We start from the raw sequence: 16,825 nt of genomic DNA on the forward strand, positions 1-16,825 counted from the left end.
ACTGTTATAAACACCCTCGATGGCAAAGACGGCTGGCTGCATTATTGGTTTTTAGAGTAGAAATAAACGGAGAAAATACAGAAACCTTTCTGAACCTAAAAATGTTATGTTCTATACGGTACACTAAATTTGAAAGAAACTTGAACGACCATTTTAATACTTGAGTTGTCAACGAGCCGGAGCTGAAAAGATATCTCATATTATGTGACACGAGTCGGTATCATAATCAAGTGTCGACTCGTTTTTAGTGTCAAGCGATTATCACAGTCGACTTAGTGTCAAATGTTTATTCCATAATGCACATATAGGTAAACAGTTTAAGTGAATTTATGAAGTGTGTGTTTGTGTGATTTAGAATTTTAAAGTAGCTTTAACAATTTTCCAGTCATATCGCTACGATATCTGCAGTGTGGCAGTTTGAAGTGATGTCTAGCACTGGGGCATCATGCCGCAGACATGTAGCATGATGTCCCATCCAGTCACATTATCCTGACACCAGGCCGACCAGTCCTAACACTAGCCTCTTAATACTAAGCGCCTAGCGAAGCTGCTGTTAGTACCATTTCCATAAGTCTTTGGTATGACTCTGCTGGGGTTCGAATTCACGACCTCCGTGATCCGAGACGGACGCTCTAACCACCAGGCTACCGGAGCGGCAATTTATGAAGTAGTATCACAATTATGATATGCACAGAATGGACACCATATTTACGTCACTTGAATATTCTGAAAAGTAGGCCACAGAGGCCTATTTTGTATGCCCGATACATGCCTATTTGATTGAAAGCACTCTCTAAAACAAGATTTGTTGTAACAGAAATAATGATATTGTAATTAGGTTCCAGACACAAATTAAACAAGTATGCATGTTTGATGTCAGTAGGTGAAGTGTTACATACTGACAAGGAGGACGGTCAGTAGCACGAAGGCACAGGTGCACGGATGGAGAGACGGAAGTAGTAAAGGGGGGGGGGCACTTTAGCGAGAAAGGGACTTCTCTGTCAAAATAGGGGGGTTGTACCCTGGCGACAAGAGGAATTTAACATGGCTGGGCCAATAGAGCGACATAGGGAATTTTAACAAGAGTAGGCCTATAGAGCGACAAGGAGAATTTAACATAGGAATTTTAACATGGTTACTTTTACAGCGGCAAGGGGAATTTAACATATGGATGTATAGCGACAATGTATTGGGTCTGTCAAGCGACAAAGGGAATTTTGCATGGGTAAGTCGTGATACTTTACACTGGGAAAACAATGGCAACAATGTTGTAAGTGGCTGTCCTCAATCGGGCGGAACAGTGTTGCAAGTGGCTGACCTGAATACGCGCTACTCTAGGTAGGGACAAATGCAACAGATAGAGACAGACATATACAAATACAATCCCGAGATTTATATATAAAGTATAACCTAGACCTAAAATTATGTTGGCGGTGTTCATAAATTTGCATTATTGTAATGATGCTATAAATAGCTATAATCAAGGAAAAGACCAACAACAAAATGAATGTGACTAAAAGTAACGCTAAAATTACAAAATTGTCCCAGAATGTAACAGAGACAAAATATCCCCGAACATTCAGGCACTATAAAGACAAAAAGTATTCTAACAGGGGTGGGGCTGTCTAGAGACAAGGGAAATTGAACATAGCAACAATGAATTCGGACTGTCTAGGGACAATAGGAATTTAACATATATATATATATATATATATATATATATATATATATATATATATATATATATATATATATATATATATATATATATATATATATATATATATATATATACAAACAACCAAATACATCAATATGGCAAAGAGAGAATAAGAATCTCTTCTAGACAGGTGAGGAACCCTTAAAATGGCCTTTTGTGTGTGTATGTTAACACCATTCACTTAACACAGAGGGCATCTCACAAGTTTTCTTCTATTCCTCAAACTGTTTGACCTCTAGACCGTAAATTATGATTCTTCAGGCATCCAGCAAAGGAGTTAGTGTTTATAGTCACACTACTTCACATTCACACAAAAGAAACACTCATGAGTGTAGGGAAAAGGGGTTTGCTAAGGAAAGACACACACGTACACGCACGCAGACAAACAAAAATACACACACGTACACGCACGCACACAAACAAAAATATGCACACAAACAAAAATACACACACACGTACTACACACGTACACGCACGCAAACAAACAAAAATACACACACACTATCTTCCAAGTTAGGAAAACGAAGTGATGATAGGCACACTTCTATTTTTTACATACAGACAAACACAAATACAGAAATGTTTGGCAATTTGACTCGTATCTTGTTTCTAGATTGTTGGGGAGCCATCAAAAGGGCTGTTTTGTTGGTTAAGAGTTTGTAGGCAATCTCTCTAGACGCCTGGGATTGCGCCCAGTCTGTTTGCAGTCTTTACCGCCGGATACGGCCTGCTTCTGTGGAAGGAGAAAGAGAACTACTTAGTGTCCATACGTCAATTGACATAGCCTCTGTCGGGCTCCTGCTGTTGTTGTTTTTGCTGCTGTTGCTGTTGCTGCTGATACTTCTGAAGTCTGTACTTCTCAGTCCATTCTTCTTGCTCGTTTTTTTTATTTCTTCTCTGCGAAGCTCTTCTATCAGATATTGTGCCAATTTCAACTTCCTGACAACTTTAATCTTTTCAGGTTTTGGCATCAGGTTTTGCCTGACACGATGCAAATAGACCTTGGCTTCGTTCAGTTTTGCTAATTTTGAAGACATCTTTACAAGTTGAGGAGTCAACAATGGATGGTCAGACTGGAGACCGCCCCGCTTTATATTTCTCAAGCGTGGACGCGATAGAAAATATCCCTACGTTTTTTTGGTAGAAACGCTATAGCTCGTCTTATTGTGAGGGACAGAGATAAGTCAAAGAGCATAGATATTGATAAACTTATTTAAAACAAACCACAAACAATAATATAACATAACCACATTTTTTTAAATAACGCATTTTTGACATGGCAGAGCAGTTAGTGGAAGGGAGGAATGATCACGCAAGTCTTTATACCACTGATGCAACACTACCTCTTCTGAGATCAGACCTCAAACTTCATCCAGATACTCATCCAATTCTTCCTCTTGACTCATCATTAGGCAGTGATCGTGTTGAATTTGGGATGATCGTTTTGACATCCATAGCAATGTTTCTTGGTCCAACCTGTAATTTTTTTTAAGTCAGGCATACAAGATGACGTTCACAGTGTTGGGTAGAGCTTTTGCAAACTGAAGTTCCACACGCAATTGACCAGATTATATAGGGTGGAAATGTCCCTCGTGGCTGTCATGTTCTGGAGTGAAATCAAAGGCCCACAAAGCGTGTGTGTGTGTGATTTGGATTTTTAACGCCACTTGAACAGTTTTTCAGTCATATCACTACGATGTCTGCAGTGTGACAGTTTATAGTGATGTCTAGCACTGGGGCATCATGCCGCAGACATGTAGCATGATGTCTCACCCATTCACATTATCCTGACACCAGGCCAACCAGTCCTAACACTAACCTCTTAATGCTGAGCGCCAAGCGAGGTAGCTGTTAGTACCATTTTTGTAAGTCTTTGGTATGACTCGGCCGGGGATTGAACCCACGACCCCGCGGACGCTCTAACCATTAAGCCACCGGAGCGGTATACCACAAAGCGTAACCTCCTGCATAATCGTCGTACTAAATACCGTTGCTGCTGGTGGTCCCTAACTGTTCTGTGGCTTTGTACAATATCACGTAATTCTTCTTGGCAAACTTAGGTTCGAAGGGTCTGGTACACAAGGTTTTGCCATCACGGCTGACTTCGATCGTGGACACTCTGTAGTGCTTAAACTCGAACGAATTGGCAGTGACAGCTCCGTTGAGGTCTTCGTTCCTGACAATACCAATGAGTAAACGTTTGGGTAACTGTCCTTGGAATAGATTATATTCGATCTTGGATCGGATTCAAGCGGCAATGGTGATGGTTTTCACTTCTTCGCGTCATATCGGATACTTGGCCGTTCTTCTGCTCATAGTGTGACTGACGTTGTTTCCAGCTTTAAGTAATACGTCATGCGTCGCACATAGACTCTGGCTTCTTGGATAATGGTTTTGTACTCTCTGGCATTAGCCATCAAATGGTAAACGGTAATTCTACAATTCAGTCTCATACGGATACCCACCCCGTTCAGCAAATACTTTTCATGCAACCACATGTTCAAATGCAAACAATCCATCAGTTCTAAAATACGAAATACGTCCCTACAGGATTTTCCTTCGACGGTCTTTAAAGCCCATATTGTGAGGATCGTCAGCTGCTGTTAGGACTGTGTCGTTAAACTTTTCTTCGTCTGCTGTGTCAGGTTTCCATACTATGCAAGCATACAGATAAGCGTTCTTGGCATCTTTTCCGTACGTCAAGAAATTTTAAAGGTAAGCTCGGTAAGGGTAAGTGTCCATGCTGCTACTGGCCAGTTTTGTTATTAAACTACAAATCCATTTCGCTGAATAAGGAATGTGTGAAACTGTTGATGGGAGCTACTCTAGCATCGCCTCCCGGAGCGGTGTCGTCCGTTTTGATCACTTTGACGTTCAGGTACAAGTAACTGCTATTCAGATCGATATAATCTTCGGGCTGTCCTTTGATTTCAAATTGGATCGGGGCTAAGGTTGTCAAAGAGGAGATGGGATGAAATTCTACCCATTTGGATTCTTTCATCGTCATCATGGTAGGTGGCATGGCAAACATATCTAGTTACGACTTGGAACATTCGCAAAACTCTCGGTATATCATTTGTTTCTCTGCTATTTAATAACCAAAAACGTCTTATTCTCTGACGGTTCTTCTTTTCTTGATCTTTATAGCTCTGTGTGTGTGTGTGTGTGTGTGTGTGTGTGTGTGTGTGTGTGTGTGTGTGTGTGTGTGTGTGTGTGTGAAGTACACTGGAGGGGTGTCTTCATCGTCTCCTTCTGCCTTGCTGTGGTTTCAGGGAACCAGGAATGTCTGACTAGGCAGCGTCTAGTGCATTTCTAGTTTATCGTCGACCCAAAATGTCTGTTCCAGTTTGAAACAAGACATATTTGCTTGCTCTCAAGAAGGCTTCTTTGGGATTTGTTTGAGGATGATGACATTTTGAAGAAACTGTCTGCCTTGCCTCAACGCGGCATTTTTCAAGGCGTGCAATCCTCGTGTCACCGTCAGTTTCAAACCGGGGGCCACCGAACGAAACGGCAATTTCGACATATCTCTTGAACCATGTTCTCGATGTGGAGCGACTCCTCGGTACACAGAATACATGACTTACAAGTCGTTAGAGAATCGTTTTCGAAAATGTAGTTTCACTGTGACTTTCCTTTTGGAGAATTGAATATTTTGTCCCATATCTCCTTTTATACCAATGTTGACAGTGTCAAAATACGACTTACTGACCGGCAAATAGTGAGGATGTACAATTTTGCGGTGAACGTGATAGGTGTTTCCACCTTTCTCGTCATTGGTCGTGGTAGAATCCACTTTGAAAGAAATGACTAGCAGTAATGGTGCGGATGTGTGTCCCACTATGTTGTACCACCACATCAGAGTACACGAAGATCAAGTGTAATCCTTAGTTCAATTTCTATAGGGTAACGAAGACCCTTCGCTAAAGTCAAGTTTTTCGTGACGGGTGGCATGAGTGAACCCTTGACCATCTTGAGATCTCCACTCAAAATGTCAAACAATTCAGGACAAAATGTAATGGACGACGTTTTATAGTATCCGAAATGTTCATCAGCAGGCGGCGAGCCACTTTATTGAATTTTTAAACAATGGTGTCCACCAGATGTTGACCGCTAAAATAATAGCCTGCAGGTATGTTCAACATGTATATGTACCCTGGAGTTATAGGGGACACTAGTCGTTTCATAGAGGCATCTACAATTTCGTTTTCATTCAGGTATTGTTGCACTTGATCGTTCATAACTTTGACTTCAAAAGTGTTTTGATTTTCAGTGGGTGTTTTTATTTGTGAAGGGATAATCATTTCGACCAAGACCACTTCCCAGTGGGCTTTGTGATTCAGTTGGATGGCCTGTGGTAATCTGGCCATGAAACAGCACAAACTATTGTGGGGAAACACATACATGGAACTGTCACTGGGTAAAATTAAGTAACATTGGTTATTCATATTTCCAGAGTTCTGCTGTCCGATGGGTCACTGGAAGTCAGAGGAGTGCATAAAAGATAACTGTTGTTTTGGTGATGAGGGGAGGGTGACTGACGTTGGTCGCAAGACTCCCGTTTTTACCGTTAGAGTATTTCAGAGAAGGATTGGAGAAAGGTACCGATGCAATGTTCAGTAAAATGGTACACAATTGTTTGCCTCCTTGTTTCAAACTCAGTTTGGCAATGGCAGCACCGATGATAAAATACACCACAAAGATTTGGCCGACAAAGACGATTTGCGTTTTAGGCACACATTGTCGACACCACACCCACAAGGGTTGCTTATGTAGATCTTGCAGAGAAGAACTGGGAGAAGGAGTGGTCACTGTCGTGATTGAGGCTTTGTTGAAGAGCGTGTTGGTCAATCCTTTTTATAATCGATGATTTGCGAAGGGTCGATCCAAGAACCAAAACTGGGAGGATATCCTTTCCAACGCACTTTGACTTCTTTGATATGTCGTTTTCCCACTTTTCGGGTTCTTTGATGGAGATTGCTTTCGATGTATCCTTCGTCTTCTTTTTTGGTCACTCGTTGTAACTCGGGCAAGGAGAAAGTTCCTTTTAACACTTCCCCATTCAAGTCTTCCAATTTATAGACGGCAGGATGACGGCCATGCACTCGTCCAGTGACACGAAACAAATGGGTGGTCCAGTTGGGTAAGTTACTTTTGTCGAAAGTGAGTTTGGTTTTTCCAATACGCACCCAATCTCTCATCGTCAACAGTCCACCTTTCTTGGGGACAGCCACAGTCGGGGACGTACCAAACGGGCGCTTAAACACGGTCATTTCGTTTCCAGGAGTTACTTCGGGGGGGAGGGGAGGGCACAAACGATGTTCCGATGGTAAGATTGGTTGTACATTTTGACCAGGTGATGTGTGACGTCGATGTACTTGAGAGTGTGTTGATGCGTAAATTATTTCCACACGCGTTCTTTCAAGGTGCGTTGAAAACATTCCACGATGGTGGCTTTGATGTCTGAATTCTCAGTGGTGAAAAAAGTGAATGTCTCGTTTCTTTAATTATTTTTGGAAAGCTTGGTTCAGAAATTCGGTGCCTTTGTCAGATAGTCATCGAAGAGGGTGACGACCACTTTGTTCAACGCGAGTTGTAGGGCTCGCACGAACTGGCACGACCCAGGAAATATGGAAAAGACGTTGATGACACAAAACAAATATTTGTAGCCACGATTGCAGATGGCCAAATGACTGACATCAGCTAAATTGGATTACCAATGGTGATCGATGCCCACCACTCGGGTGCGATTTCTTGAAACTTTTCGTCGAATGCGATTGTGTAAGGTGTACGTGGTTTGTTCTTGTAATCATCATTGCATTTGAGGTAAACAGACACTTCTGAGTCGGATTTTGGCAAGCATGATTCAATTTCTGAACTCCTTCGTATCCCGCAGGATGGGCTGGATTGTAGCAAATGATGGCTAACAAGTTCTCTATCAGGAATGTCTCTCTTTAATAAGTCACCCAATCTCACTGATGCTGCTCTGGACGGGGAGAAGTGGTGGTTTGGAAACGGCTTTTCGTGCCCTACGTGCCACGGGAGTAGAAGTTGAGGGTAGTGGTGGTGATGGTGGTGGTAATGGGATGGATTTTCCCTTGCTTTCTTTTTTCACTTCTAGTTTCCCTTATTTCTTTATCACTTCTGTCGAAGGAGGAGTGGACATCATCTTTTTAACCCAAGCTTCGATTTCTTCTCATTGGGGTGTGGGAGAAGGGGTCTGCAAGGATGCTGCAATCCTACTAGTGATGTGAGCCGCTGACTTCTCGTGCCTCTTCCTCCTCAGGCATCCGTGGGGTTGCGTCTGTCTTGGTCACTGGTAGTGTTGGTGGTGGTGATGGACTTTTCATAAGGGTCTTAAAATCATTCAGAGTAGGTCGATCTGTTTCGGCTAAAGCTTTCTGGTGAAACAGTTGAAGTCGTTGCAACACTTGATAGTACCCTTGAGATTTTTCCGTTTCTGACAAATCGCTGTCATCCCTCAACGATCGATAGCAATTTGTGTTGTAACTGGGACATCTCGGTCGAATAAGGATTGGGAGGTAAATGCGGGGTCCGTTGTTCTTGCCAACGATGGCACTCCGTCCATCGTTTGTAAGGGACTAAATGTCAATTTTCGTTCTTATATCAGATTCCAAAGGTCACGTCCGAGATCTTTCGACACCAGAAATCCCTTATATCTTCTTGATTCTTTTTTTATCTTTTACCCATTTGTGAAGCAGCTCCCGTCACGAGTGCTGTAATCATTGTTCCCAATGTTCCTTTCAGCAAGGGTGCTAACAACAGGTGCACAAATCCTCGGCAGTGTATCAGCATCTTTTTCTTTTGACGGATGGATATTTTCTTTAGGTGCATTTGGCGAAGAACGTATCGACGCTTCGCTAAGCATTCTTTCTGATGTTGAGACAAAGGGATCGTCTCTTTCAAGAACATCAGGCACCATTCGAACACGGTGTCGACGACGTTGTTGGAGTCAGTTTGAATTAGTTGTTTTCGCATGGGTGGAGAGGCTTTGGACAGAATGGACAACACGCCCAAATGTTTGGCTAACCGAGGAGGAATTCCTTTCCTTTTCTTTCCTTTGGGAGTAGAAGAGGGATGGTTTCTGGGGGGGGGGGGGGCACAAAAAATACACTGACATCGATGACATGGCACACGCCTTTTATCTTATTGTTTGGTGTGTTATTTTTCGAGTAGTTGATTGGGTGTGTGGGTTTGGATAACACTTATCTCTAGGGCTTTTAAACAAGACCACGTAATGAGCATTAAGACTAATGGTTGATGGGCTTTACTTTGTTGAAACAAATTTTGGGTGATGTAAATGACACTGACATTACGATGATGCCCTTTGCGCGTAAAATACAGTTTAATATCTTCTCAGTCTTCTCCTACCTTGTCGTCAAAGTTGACCAGATGAGTTTGACTGGGGTCAGACACCATCCCTTCATCTTCGCCAGGAATGCCTTCCACAAACACGATGGAATCGCCTTGACTTTCTCGCAGGAGACTGTACGCCGATTGCCACTCTTTGAAACACCACACGATACGTTGAGGTGGACGATCGATCAAGTGATTTTTATGTTCGATCAAACATTTGAAAATTTCGGTTTTGCCTGAACAGCTCGATCCAGCAGTTAAGATGTTAAAGGAATGGCGAATATATAAGGCCTCCCAACTAGCATATCTAACTTTCGGTTGATGACTTTGAAAGTGGAGGTAGAGGTAGCAGAGGCAGCAGAGGTAGCCATAGTGAATGGAATGTCACTTTTTTAAGGAACAGAGACAAGACAAGAGTTTTATACTTTTTCAGGACACGTTTATTTCAAAAACTTTTTAAAATTGAACACGAAAAGACAAAAATACATAAAAGCCAAATAGTAAAGTACATCGTTAAAATACACATTAAAACTATCAAAGTGGAATATAAACAAGTCACTATACAACATTGTTTGAGACGAAGGTGTGGTGTCCAAAGGATAATGTTTTTAGAGTCTCTACACCACTTGGCACAGTTTCACAGGTGTCCTTCCACAATGGTCTTTCGGGTATGTCCTTAGCGATTACAGACCTGTTCTGAATGGAGTGGTTTTCCTCGGTGTCGGGTTCTTCTGGCACTGTGACTAACACAGGATTAAAAGTTACTTTTTTCACTGGACGTTTGAATTTGTGCTCACAAATCTTTGGCATAAATTGCCGCTTCTTTTGTCCGAGCTTCGAAACCAATATTTTTCCAGTCACGTACATCTTGTCATTGAGGGTGTACGTCACAAGCTATGCAAACATCTTCGTAAACATCCTCAGTGACTTAAAGTTGACGAATCTTTTGTCCCTCAGAGGCAGAGAAGTATCCAGATGAAAGCGCAAGGCTTTTAACATAACGAGTCTCTCGTGTATATTTAAAGACGCCACCCTTATGTTTTTGGTGGAACTGTGAGGTACAGATCGTAAAGGGCCCACAAGGAATAGGTTAGTAAACTAAATCCAAGAAAGGAAGTCACTAAGACACACACCACACGACGGCCCAAATTAATTGGATACAGTTCTCGTAAAAAGCGTTGATAATCCACCAGGGTCTGAATACTGTCATTGATTTCCTTCCACGGCAATTGTTGTATCACTAGTGAAAAGGTCCTGGCATGGTAGCAAGTTTTTATAACCTCTTTTGTCGGAGGTAATAAGTGTACTTTTTGCATAGACCTGATCGTACTCCGTCGGCGTATCCAGATAGTTAAGTCACTAGCTCACAACACACACTGTATGCTGATCATTCGTGACAAACCTAAAGTCGGTCAGACCATGCGCCTCAGGCATGAATGTCAGTAAGTTGTTATGTCTTTAACTCGGTGAATTGATTGCACACGTAGGCCCTCAAATTGGGGTTTTTTAATAATTCGGTCGAATTTAGAGTTTGAGGAGACATTATAAGAGTGTCTTCCCATTTCAAGACGGATATTACAAATGCTTGTCTCACATACACAGAGGTCGCAAGAAAAGTGTGTGTGTGTGTGTGTGTGTGTGTGTGTGTGTGTGTGTGATTTGGATTTTTAACGTAGATTTTTTTAAAGTCAGTCTTATTGATACGATGTCTGCAGTGTGGCAGTTTATAGTGATGTCTGGCAATAGGGCATCATGCCGCTGATATGTAGCATTATATCCCACCCTGTCACATTATCCTGACACCATGCCGACCAGTCCTAACACTAGCCTCTTAATGCTGAACGCCAGGCGAAGCAGTTGCTAGTACGATTTTACTCATAGGACAGGCCCCAAAAATTTGGTAAGTTTCTATCCATGGTAATATGACACCCCAGCTAAATGGCCCTCTGCTATTAACATCCCAAGCCCATGACTGTGTGCGCCTGACGAGTTCTTCCAGGCTGGTGTGAACTACTGTATGGTTATTAGTTCACACGACCACCAAATAGGCAATAGAGAGGCAATTGTTTAGTTCACACGACCACCAAATAGGCAATAGAGAGGCAATTGTTTGTGAGTGTCATTTTTATGCATTTCAACCTTATTACTTCAATTTTTTCCCCCAGCCACATATGAACATTTTAAATGGTTTTATGAACAAATGTTGTTACATCAAACATTGTAATTTGTCGGCCTCTAAGAATGATGCACTTGCATTTTTCATTTCAATGAATGTGCATTTTAAAATTGAAAACAAATCACATAATAAATTTAGAAATTCGAAGATGGTAAACACATGAACTTACGGGGGAAAAAAAACATTTGCTATGCCGCCATATTTATATATGACTCTTTTATACTGGAACACTCTTGTGCCAAATATCTTTAACACCTATTGCAGACTTAACTGAAAGTTAAAAAAATCCAATTATCAAACTTGATTTTTATTTTCCTATTGATGATATGTAAATTAAACAAATTGTCAAAATTTGCATAAACAGTAAATTTATTACATATTGAAATCCAAATCACACTCCAGTTAGACTCATTACACACACACAGATATATATATATATATATATATATATATATAACTTCCAGTATAATATGTAACATTTACTGTATATTACTGTATGTAGGGCCACTACAGTCTACTCCCGTAAACAAACACACACACACACACACACACACACACACTTGTCACTTTAAATTTGGCCATTGTTTTATTCTTTTGATATTATGCACACCTTGAGTAAATAGACAAAAGGACTTTTGCGTTGGTGCCCTTTCAAGAAATGTCAGGACTCTTTTGAAATTTAGGAACCCACCTCACTCCTTCAACCCTGGCCTGATACGGCCTTGATTTGTGTTGCAATACCTTTGAGACAAGGCTCAAATTTAGTATCAAACCTTGTGATAGGAGGGGGGAAAATGTTCAGCAAAACACACCAAGGAAAATGGCTTTGGAATAAATAATAAAGGTCTTGTCTGCCTCTATACTTATTCCTCCCAATTTAGAATATATTCAGCTCTTGCTGATGTCGGATAAATGCCTACTGTACTGTTTTCTATGTTTTATCTCTCTATCTATGATAACATGTGCTGAGTCAGACTTTGTGCACGTGCATATTCTTTCCATGATACTATGAATAAGCAGAGAGAGAGAGAGAGTACATAGGAGAGTACCAATTTGTTTCTTCAAGTTTTAGAAACCCCATCGATTCTAACGATCGGTTACCCGCTTACCCGACAAAGGAAAATTGTATTACACGTGTACAAACCTGAAGTTAAGTCCATATAATTTATTCACACATTACCTTATAAATATCACTGTCTAATGTCGTCTGGTACAAAGTCCAAGAATTCATCATCAGTGCCTCATAAAGTTCTGAAATCCTCCATCGTTGTCCAGTAAATCTTCGTGGTGTAGTCATCATAAATATCATCTAACTCCCTTTCCTTGGCCTCACTGTCATAAGCGGATGCTTATTTAAATTCTGAGCTTGAGCTTTGTAAGTAATACATTCATCATACAATTTGTAAAACTCCGACACAACTTAATAAAGATGTCAATTAGTATCCGGGTACACAGTTCCATGTTAGGACAATCACTAAGTGTCATACCCATAGACCCTCTCTTGCTGAATTTCTGTGAATCATGAATTTTCCTATCTCTTACATGGTTGAATCTAACATCCCTTGCTGAACCTCTGGATTCTCCTCGTGATATACATTTCTTAGAATGGAATCAAAACTTAATGGCATTCCCTTTCTTCGATGTATCAGACCAATCGTACTTACAGTATGGCTCAAGTCATTATCATTGACTTTTTGCTCATGTACCTTTCTGATATTTGGATACGATCTCTTCGTCTTTTGTCTCATCTTGCTTAATCTTTGAAGCATCCTCTGAATATATCATGTTTCATTTGTCTGTTAACGTGACTTGATATGTAATGTTCTATCAAAAACTGTGTGCAAAATCCAGCATAACTGGAAGCTCCATTTATGAATGAGAATGGAAGTGAAGACTTCACCCTGGCCAGAAGTAATTTGCATCCATATTTTCCTCCTAGTCTTTCAGAAACGGTGATGGCTACATTTTTGTCACAATGCCTGATTAGATTGGTATGCATGGAAATGTTTTTTATTCTCAGTGGATGTTTTCTTAATTAATTTTTTCAACATTTTTGTCCCCATCTCACTTCAATCAAGCTGACTGATAACTTATGATCACACAATTTGTTTCTCAACTCATCTGCATATGAATTTGGTAGCGAGTCGATGAACGTGACGAGAACCGAGATATGCAAAGCTGCTGACAATCGCAATCCTTTTCAACATCATCATCTCTCATATATTTCAGTCTATTAATGAGGTCTGTTGTTTCATAGGCTGATATTAAATTAATGATTTTGGACGTTCTCAAGTGCAGTACTGGAAATTCTGAAAGAAATATTGCATACCTTTTGTTCCCATCTATAAGCTTAAAAAGATTTGTTGCAATCTTGCAATCAGGTGCAAACAAAACATTTTCATTTGTTTCACTCGATTCAACCTTCTCCAAAGCATCATCAAAAATCGAAAACCACATTCAATGTGACTATATCGTCATCTCTACCACTGAAAGGTGGAGGATGATGGCCTAATAGTGTCGGTATGGTGTGCTGAATGCTACGATCAGTACCGCAAACCACAGCCTCGTCTTTGTTTATCATAAATGGTATCTGTATTTTTTCAAAGAGGGCTTGAACATCTTGGAGAATATCTTTATCAGCATCAACGTTTATACTAATATTTGAATATTCTACCTCCTCCTCTTCCTCTTATTCTCTTTCTCGTATTTCATCCATTTTATCTTCATATACTGGTTGTGCATCCTCCTAATCTATACCACTGACATCAATATATGACAACAAAGCATAGTATAAATTTGGATCATACCGGATCTCCATTACCGTCAGCTGCTGTAATGGAGGTAATGTCCTCTATATCTTCACTGGAGATGTTTAGTGGGATGTTTTCATTTCTGTCATTATTGCTAACAGTATCCATTTTCTCCACATCATGAATGGCCAAGAATGAAAAGCTTTCGTCTAGATCCACGTTTTCTTGCTGCAATTCCGAATATTCCATCGAGGCCGCTTTGTTTAGAATTTCTTTGAAGGATTGTAATATCTGGTATGAGACCACTGTAATTTATGTTAAGTATTTCAGGGATAATCAAAATGACAATATAAAGAGGACAGTTTTAATGTGTAGAAATCATCTGACGATCGACGCCTGAGGCTGACTTTGTTCAATAGTGTTTGTTCTAATAAACTCTGGAATTGTAAAGGAACGTGCAAGCGCCATTCTCTCATTATGTTAAATTGGTTCACATCTAAGGGGTCCGCAAGCCAATGTTTCTCCAATTTAAAACATTGAAAGCTAACGAATTCAAGGTTTTTGCATTCGTCTTGGAGATCTTGGTCATCCAGACAAGATGAAAGGGTCACGTACTGGGGTCGGAGTTTTACAGATTTCACATTACTTCTTGCAAAAAAAACGCTCACCATTCAGAAGGCAGCCTTTGGGAAAGAAGAGTATGACAGGCACATATACAATGCGACTTTTCTTCAGAGAGGCACGAACTATCAGAGAGATATCATCATATGCTTCAACATCACGCTGCATTTCCTGTAATTCAGTACCAACCTGTATTCCTACTTTATGTGCACACACATTAGTGCACTGAAAACATATACTATTTTGAAGCTGAAGAGCAAGAATGTCTCTAAGAGCATTTTCGGTGTCGGTTTCTATTTTCTCGGGTAAATGGATACTTTCCCGATGGATAGTGATTCCATTTATTGCATCAGCAGCAAACTTCCGAGCAACACTCCACTGACAGACCTTCAGGCACAACTGACTGAGTTCTTGTCCCGTTTCTGGCAACTCCTAGATAACCCAAAGATTCCCATTTACTTTCCTGGTTATCCTCATATTCTGTCACTTCTTTTTTACAAAAGGTAATCTAGTGCCACTCGAACAGTTGAATTTTATTCCATTCGCTGTTGGTGAGCTGTGTTTTATAATCAATACTTAAAGATAAAATCTTCAGCCCCTCAAGTTGTAGCTTTTCAATTGTTTCTTCATACAGACCCAAACTTAAAATTTCAACAGACGCTAGTTGTTGATAAAGGTTCCATGTTGATCTGTTCGATTTGTTTGAAGATATAGACTGTGTTTGTTGTTCTAAGAGTTCATCGCATACCACTTTGCAAACCTAGAAGTCATCATAGTGATGAAACATTTATCGAAAGAAAGACGACAACGAAACCATTTTTTTTTCTTCTCTCATGATTATTCCAGTATCATGTCTCTGTAATTCTTGTAAAATATTTTCTTTCTTCAGAATATTTCTCCTGTCGTGAATTGAATATTTAGATTTAAGGAACTTTACAAGATCATCTATGGATATGACAGTTCCATCTTCGATTTTTTTTAAAGATAGAGACTCCAGTGACGGTATACAGATGGAAATCTGTTGAAGAATGAAATTATTTAAGTATCTGACTTCAATAATTCAGTCAAACTAGATGTTTGCTTAAAATATAGAGTTAGAATTTTTGGTACTAGATTTTACATAATGGAAGATAAAAGACAACAATTATGACTGATCAAGGCGATGAAAAATGGACAGAAATATAAACTACAAACACATATGACCATTATATCAATTGCTTCAGCTTGTTGCCTGAATTCTATTTACACAAGGCTGGTGTCAATTATGATCAACTGTATGATTAAATGCTTTTATAAACTTCCATTTACAAAGATGTATGATAATTACCATAGTATCTAAGTTACTTCTAATATACACTGAGCAATACAGTACTACTATCTAATGATGATACACTTCCAATATACCTACATAGACAATATCATGCCTTAAGTACTTCTTGCTGCCATTAGACAAATAAATGACCTGCATGAGAATTAAAATAACATGAACTCTGGGTTTCTTGATTTCTGTTATTGAACATAAATTATTGATATTGAACTGTTATTTAACTTGAACTGAATTGATGATGCATTGATACTATAAACAGTTGGAAATTACTGTGGTATAAAGCTATTATATTTATACAATTTCATATATATATATATATATATATATATATATATATATATATATATATATATATATATATATATATATATATATATATATATATATATATATATATATATATCAAACTGAAGCTCACAATAGAAGGTGTATGTATGTGATACACTGAGTAAGTAATATTACAAAATGTGGAATACAAATGATATAGAATTATTACCATTTCTTCCTCTAGGTATTCTTGATTATATTACATATTCAATGTCGTCAAGATAAAACTGAGTATTCTTGTAAAATCGAACAATACTATTCAGACAATGTATTTGGAGTCCCTGTCAATCAAACACATTCAAACAGTCAGCTAATCTTATTTTGATACAAAATATAGACATACAAACTATTATGTCCAATACAATATAGAAATCCCATATTTAAAGCTAGCTTTCAAACACAGGGAACTGAAATATGAGCATTATAACTGGACAGTTAGCTGGGAGTCTAAAAGCAATTATATTTAACATGAGTGAAATTCATACTTGCTGATAACAAGGTGATAACAGATAAAGCAAACACTGGCA

The sequence above is a fragment of the Sinohyriopsis cumingii genome, chromosome 4 (genome assembly GCF_028554795.1).
Source record: "Sinohyriopsis cumingii isolate HCF-2022 chromosome 4, ASM2855479v2, whole genome shotgun sequence".
NCBI classification, from domain to species: Eukaryota; Metazoa; Mollusca; class Bivalvia; order Unionida; family Unionidae; genus Sinohyriopsis; species Sinohyriopsis cumingii.